This window comes from Carassius auratus, unplaced genomic scaffold, assembly GCF_003368295.1.
Source record: "Carassius auratus strain Wakin unplaced genomic scaffold, ASM336829v1 scaf_tig00008280, whole genome shotgun sequence".
Lineage (NCBI taxonomy): Eukaryota > Metazoa > Chordata > Actinopteri > Cypriniformes > Cyprinidae > Carassius > Carassius auratus.
Window position 1 is genome coordinate 1 of NW_020523924.1, and position 7298 is coordinate 7298.

Sequence of the window (7298 nt, forward strand, 5' to 3'; positions counted from 1 at the left end):
TTCTGCTTTTCATGTTCCTTCCTTTAAAGCTTTACCCGCCGATAGATATTGAATTATTGTTCTTTTGATTCCCATATCTTTCCAGATCAAGCACATGATGGCTTTCATTGAGCAGGAGGCCAATGAAAAAGCAGAGGAGATTGATGCTAAGGTATTGATTTTTTTTATTAATATTATTATTTAGTATTCTAGCTTTAAATGATTCCTCTAAAGAGTATCTTTAAGAGGTTGTGACGGTGGAAATGGTGTGAAATTGTGAGACTGGCCATTGATAAGAGCTGATATGATGATAAGTGTCTCTCCTGCAGGCAGAGGAGGAGTTCAACATTGAGAAAGGCCGGCTGGTCCAGACTCAGCGTCTGAAGATCATGGAGTATTATGAGAAGAAGGAGAAACAGATCGAACACAGAAGAAAATGTGAGTGTGACTTCCTCTGCCTGAAACAGTCAGACGCATAAATCATTACTGTGGAAACTTCCAGTTTCCTCAAAATGTGCCACCGGTACTCGAACAGTTATTTCATGCAGTAAAAAGTTTTCAGATCATTTAGTTATTTCTGAAGTGTTCAGATTAGTTAAATGTTTGCTTCATGTCCGCAGTCAAATGTTCCAACCTGATGAACCAGGCCAGACTGAAGGTCCTTGAAGGCCCGTGATGACATGATTTCGGTTAGTTTGCATACTTTTTTTTAGCACATCTAGCTTTTATAATAAATATTGGGTTTATGCTGTCTGTTTTACGCTATGGTTTTTTTTTTTTTTTTTTTTAAAGGATTTGTTAAACGACGCACGTCAGGCGACTAGCGAATGTTTGCCAGAGATCCATCCAGATACCTGTTTTGATGGGACGGACTGGTCCTGCAGGTGAATGACTGTATGATTTAACAGTATAGCAAACCATGTTCGTCAAAGATGTATGTGAGGTCTTTACCAGCACACGCTCTGGTATTCTCATGTTTCAGGTTTGTTATCAGCTCCTGGAACCCAAAGTGACCATCCGTTGCCGGCAAACAGGACGTGGGCATAGTGCAGGTCTGTAGTCCACTAACCTTAAATTAAAACCCTATTAAAAATAAATAAATGTTAACTGAAATAAAGCTAAAAATTCAGCTCGTTGCCAAGACATTACTACTTTTCATTTAGTTTAGCTTGATGTATTCAAATAACAAAATGTTAAATAATAAAAAAAATAATAAATAAATGAAAAAGTGAAAAACTAAAAGCATAGAAAATTAGTAAAAACTTTGAAATTAAAATGTGAATAAAAATATAGCATATTAATGAAACCAAAAACACTGGCTTCAGCAATCTAAACTTATATGAAGTATTATTTAATGTAAACTATGTATTTTATTTTAGGTAGTTATCAAAAAAAAAAATTGTAACTTGATGTGCTAAAATAACTATAAGTGACACTTAAATATAATAAATAAAGACACATCAAAGAATGTAAAAAAACACAGCAAAATTACTAACTCTTAGAGTAAAATGCTAAATGTAATACACTGTAATAGTATCTCAGTGAAACTAATTTAAATATGCTTTAACTTTAACTTTTATATGTTATACACACACACAAACATTTTAACTTGTATTAAAATAACAAATGGTGTTTTATTAGGCTTCTGTGCAGAAAAACATTCCCATCTACAAGGCAGCAGTGAAGGACAATCTTGAAGTGCGTATCAACCAGGATAACTTCCTCTCTCCAGAAATTGTAAGCATCTGCCGTTTCAGTAACTGATTTACAAAATTAGCCTGAATATCTTTTTTTATTTAATTGGTAGTGTTTGAATATATGAAAGGAAAGTCTGTGTGTTTTTTGTGTAGCTCTGGTGGCATCGAGCTGTATAATGCTGATGGAAAGATCAAAGTGTCCAACACTCTGGAGAGCAGACTGGACCTCCTGGCACAGCAGGTACAGAAATTGGGCCCAGAGGGTTACGATTAAGAGACGCTGTGTGAATTGTACGGTAGATTTATGATTTGTGATTCTTTTCAGATGATGCCGGAAATCCGAGTCGCCCTGTTTGGTGCAAACCAGAACCGCAAGTTCATGGACTGATCCTCACTCGCTCCAAACCACGGCAGAACGCCACTGTTTGATGTTGTACTTTTATTCCTATTCTGGTGTTAAAAACTCCATTCCTGTGTCTGTCTGTATTTAAGAAAATATCATGTGTATGTGTGTGTGTTCTGTATGTGGTGATTCACTATTGCTGTAAAAAAGGATCAAAAATAGTGTTCCATTTGGTCCATAACATCTCATGTGTTTGATTCTGAATGCAGCTGTAATATAACACAGTTTACAGAAAACGCCTGAGTGAGCTCAGTCTTAAACTGATGTAGAAAGTTCACGGTTGTTTGTGAACTCGCCCATTTTGTGGCTGTGGAGGGGAAGACAGACCCATCTTGAACATCCCCCAGAAAATCTAAATGGTGGCACAGACTTGAAAATTACTAAGTGTTTAATTGTTTCCGTTGAATTTTTATTTGCTTTCCTGTGGTGCAGAGCATGACCTGTATATCACAAGCAATCGTGTCTGTTATTGCTGCAAAGATTATATTGATGTGAAAATTATATATAATGAAAAAAATATCAAACAAATATCTTCTCCCATTGTCTTCTTACTATGTAATTTGGAGAATGTCATAAGAAGTGTTTGCAGGAGGCTCTTACTCTTGGGTCACTTGAGATTTCACAGCATGTCACATGCTCTATTGTCATCACATTCTCAACATGTGCTGGTCCTGCAGAATGAGGAACTTCATAGCACTAGATGTACAGCCAGACAGCAGCGGAAATACATGCTCTCTGGATGTAAGACGAAAAGCAGGGAACAAAAAGAGAGTAATGAGCATAATAAACTTGCAGGTAAGGTCACTTTTAGCATGTGAATGGAATTCTTTATTATTAAAAATCAATCATGTTTGCTGTTTTCCTACCACCGAAGTTCTCCAGATAAAATTTTTACGAATGTAAGATCATGCAAAAGCTGGGGTTTAAGCTACCATATTAAAATAACAAGGAAATAGAAAACAAAACATGTTGCTGAAGGATCTTTTTTTGTTTTATGATTATCAATTTGGATATTATAAAAATTGATTAAATTTCTGTGCCAAGTGATCTTACAATAGATCCTTTCAAATGCTTTTCTGCATTTTAGTTAATTAAAAAGCATCATGTATATATTTAGGTATGGCTTTAGTGGCTCTTTTATATAAAGCATTGCAAAAATTACCTCAAATGTATATGATGAATGAAATCTGTTACTTGTTTCTTACTTGTTTTGGGGCACTGATTCACCCTTTTTCATGCATTTCACAGCATTATGCTTTTGACAAGCATTTGTATATATCTGGGCTGTCTTTAAGGACTACATCAGGCAGGGTCTGAAGGAGCTTTACAAAGACAAGATCATGTACCTGGAGATGAGGGCCAGACAGTCCAAGGTTTGTGCACCATATTTCAGTGTATATGTGCACTAGGAAATAAAATGTGTATATTTTATAAATATGTTAGACGTTTGAACTTGATGGCACTACCCATGACAGAGAGCACTACCCATGTGAGCAGTTCAAAGCAAATCATCCAGATTTCACAGGATCTTATTTAATCTTCTCTGTCCACAGGTTAAACTACATTAAATCAATCAATCAATAAATGGTCTCTCTTGTCCTGTGAATACACTAAGCCAAATACATAATTGATTTACCTTAATCTTTACAAAACATCAACAACAATAATAAAAACTTTTAATGTAAATAACTTTCCTTTATGTTACTAAGGTCAGCAACAGTCAGCTTTAGTATTTTTCCCCCATTCCTTTTAAAGAGCTTAGGTCTAAGTCATGTTAGTTTATTTAATAAAGTCAATTTAATGGTTACCGTTTCTAGAAAAATAAATAAAATTTCTACTATCCAAATAAGATTTTCTTTTTTCAATTTTAACGCCAGGGTTGAAACTTCTGATTTTGAGATTATGGATAATAATGCTTGAAACATCAGCTCAAGATTACAAAAACAAAGACACGTGTTATTAATTACTGCAGAATATAAACTTTTATCTCTGTCATTTGAATTAAAAAAGATGAAACATGGTCTAGGATTTCTGAGATGATTTAACATACTAAGAATATTAATCATCAATCACATCAATCTGATCTTAATGCATTTTTACGAAAGGTCTCTTAGTGTGTCTCAAGTGAAGCAAGCGGTACAAGAGGCCATTAAAATGCAGAGGAAAATATAGCTCACTTCATTATATTTGGAAGAAACAAAGCTTTTCGAAGTTTTGAATAAATTGAACCAATTGCTTTGCAAAATTACAGTGAAGCACTTAAAACACCAGTCGCTGGTCAAAATGGTGTAAATGCAATTCACCAAAAACATACATAAAAACACCTTTTACAAACCAATTGCAAATATTGAATCAAAAGTGTAACCTATTAAATGCAATTTAAAAAAAACTTCAAATATATTGTAGTGACCATACGTCCTCTTTTTCCCAGACGTGTCCTGGACAGGATTTCTAAATTGCCTATTTTAGCTATATTGTGACCTGAATCGCATACTTCCCTAAAATATAGTATGCAAGAAACAGTAAGTGAGGTGGGGTAGTATGTCTAAATTCATAATATTGGAAAAACAGTCAGCCCAAATTTTCCCCAGATGACGACTTCTTCCGATTTTGAAATGTGCATTCGATGGACACTTTACTATCCCATGATATTCAGACTAGAATGTACTTTAGCAGTCGTGAAGTAAATTCTAATTCAAATGTAGTACCTACTCAGTCAGTACGGGATTTTGAATGCACTGTTTGTTTTCCTATTGTTTTTCATAATTGCTGAAAGTAATGACTGAATAGTAGTTTGAACAATAGCGTGCAGGCACTGTACACTCTTGGCGTGTGAGAAGGTGGGATCTACAGAAAACGGTAAAAGCAATGCAAATATTTGTGCATAGTGAATAAAGACTGTAGAGAGTACATCAACAGAGAAAATCTGGACATTTTAATCTATTTATAAAAAGAAGACTGATTGTCACCCTAATCGAATACCATTCAAGATTAAGTCTGCATAATATATTCTATAATACAGTATTTGTTTTGTTTTATTGATTGCTTGTTTAAATGTGCCAGTGAAACACTACTCTTCCTTTTCATTATGCAAATGCAGATTTCTAGAAGTATATCATAGACATTAGCTCATGAGAACATAGCCTCATTTACTGAAATTGTGTGAATTTGCCAGTTTGAAATGGGTTAGAAACCACTGGTTCAAAAAACAAATGAAGTAGTGTTTCAAAAGCGTCCATTACTAAATTGTTTAACAATTAAAGTTAGTTGTACAATAACAGATTTGAACAGGTGTGCTGTGGATGTTTATACATTTGGATGGTTCAGATGTGGACAGGAATGTTAGATGCTCTGTTATTTAACACCAGCCGTATAGGACATGGTTTTGCACTGGTTCATCATCCCCTGACCAAGCTGCTGTCCAGGATGAGAGGGGGGGCAGTGGAGCTGTGTCCTGTCTCCAATCAGGTACAGCTGTGGTGTCCAAAACTAGGCTGTCCATATGTCCTCTTTTCCCAGATATATCTTGGCCGGGATTTCTAAAGTGCCTTTAATGTCTGGGTTTGGCTTTGTTTTTCTATTGTACCCATATTTGTAAATGCAGTTTTGGGGAAAGTTACTTTTAAAAGTAACGCATTACAATATTGCTTTACAAATTGCTTTACTCCATAAAAAGTAACAAATGTGTTACTGTTATTTAAAGGAATGCATTGCATTACTTTTGTATACTTTTTGTCACCTGGGCTGGAAATGCCCCAAGGTTATATTTTAAGCAATTGTAAAGGCACTTTCACACCAAAAGTGAAATGAAAAGCCTCATCCTGAAGGAAATGCCTTTGCACCTCACTCCAAATCTCTCTCAACATGGGGACAGGAGAGGTGTCAGTGAATAATGGAAAAACAAAGTATATTTTCTTGTGCATTTAAAAGCAATGCATTATTTTACTAGTTACTTGAAACAATATTTATTTATTCACATACTTTCATTTGAAAAGTCATTTTAGTTATGTAGAAGAATAATTTATGGTTACAGATCTTTGTCACCACAACTACAGGATAAAGTTATGATGACTGTATGGAAGAAAAAGTGGAACAAATCTGTAGCAGAGAATTCATAACCGTGACAAGCAGAAGAGGATAGGACTGTGTTTTTTATGATTACTTATCTTATAAAGCTAATGGGCTTGAAAGTTGTATTATTTAAATGTATTATAGGTTAAAAGTATTATTTGACTTTGACTTTTGAATAATCTGCGAGGTTTGTCCACAGCATTTATATCATTTTCTACATTTTTTTAAGTCCTTAATTAGATACTGTATCCGATTCCTAAATTAAAACCACATATTCTCCTTTCTGGTCAGCACTGATCTCCTGACAGTGTTTAGTCTCTCTGTTCTGTAAAGCGTGTCCCTGAAAACAAGACAAAACACCAGGAATATCCTAAAATGTATCTGAACATGCAATGTTTTGCATGCAGGGATATTTTTATTTTGGCATTAAAAGTACTTTCTAGGTCATGATTTATCTAGGCTTTTTGTGATGCTTTAAACTTTTAGCATGGAAATCTGGAAATCTGCCTGAGCTGGGATCAATTACACAACAATTATTTTCTGATCTTCAGAGTCTACATTTTCAAGATACCATTAGAAGGGTTTGCATTTCAGCCTCTTTCTCTCCAATACATCACTGGTTTGACTGGTTAAATGATAAGCAAACAGCTATTCAAGCCAAACGCTGACAAAGTTCAAATTATATCCCTATCCACATCACAAATGTTTGGTAGACAAACATTAAGTCAGCCTGTCAAAGCATTAAATTGATGTCAACAGAAGAAATAGCACTCTCTTCCTTGGTTATGTGTCCAACAGATGATAAAAGTGGATTTCTTTCATGATACCTGTACTGGAATATGCCAGGCTATGTGAAACATTTTCTTACTGATCCATCCAAACTTCTGCCACTCTGAGGGCATTTCTCTTCATCACACTGCTAAGATCAGGCATGTAGGGTTTGTGTGCCCTCTCGATGTGAGCGATTTTAGAGCAGGGCACAATCTCTATACTTCCTCCACACAGCCACACCTGAACCAAAACACATGGAAACTCAACACAGTTTACCATGGCCACTATGTAAATATAGTATACTATGTAGGAGGATGATCAACATGTTTGCATTTGAGTGTGGTTTACCCGTCCCAATCTCACAAAAGAACAGACAA

General features: G+C 35.2%; 1 pseudogene; it reads left to right on the forward strand.

The window, feature by feature from the left end:
• Positions 1-40: 40 nt before the first annotated feature.
• On the forward strand, positions 41-2606 carry LOC113071836 (V-type proton ATPase subunit E 1-like; annotated as a pseudogene).
• The last annotated feature ends 4692 nt before the right edge of the window (positions 2607-7298 follow it).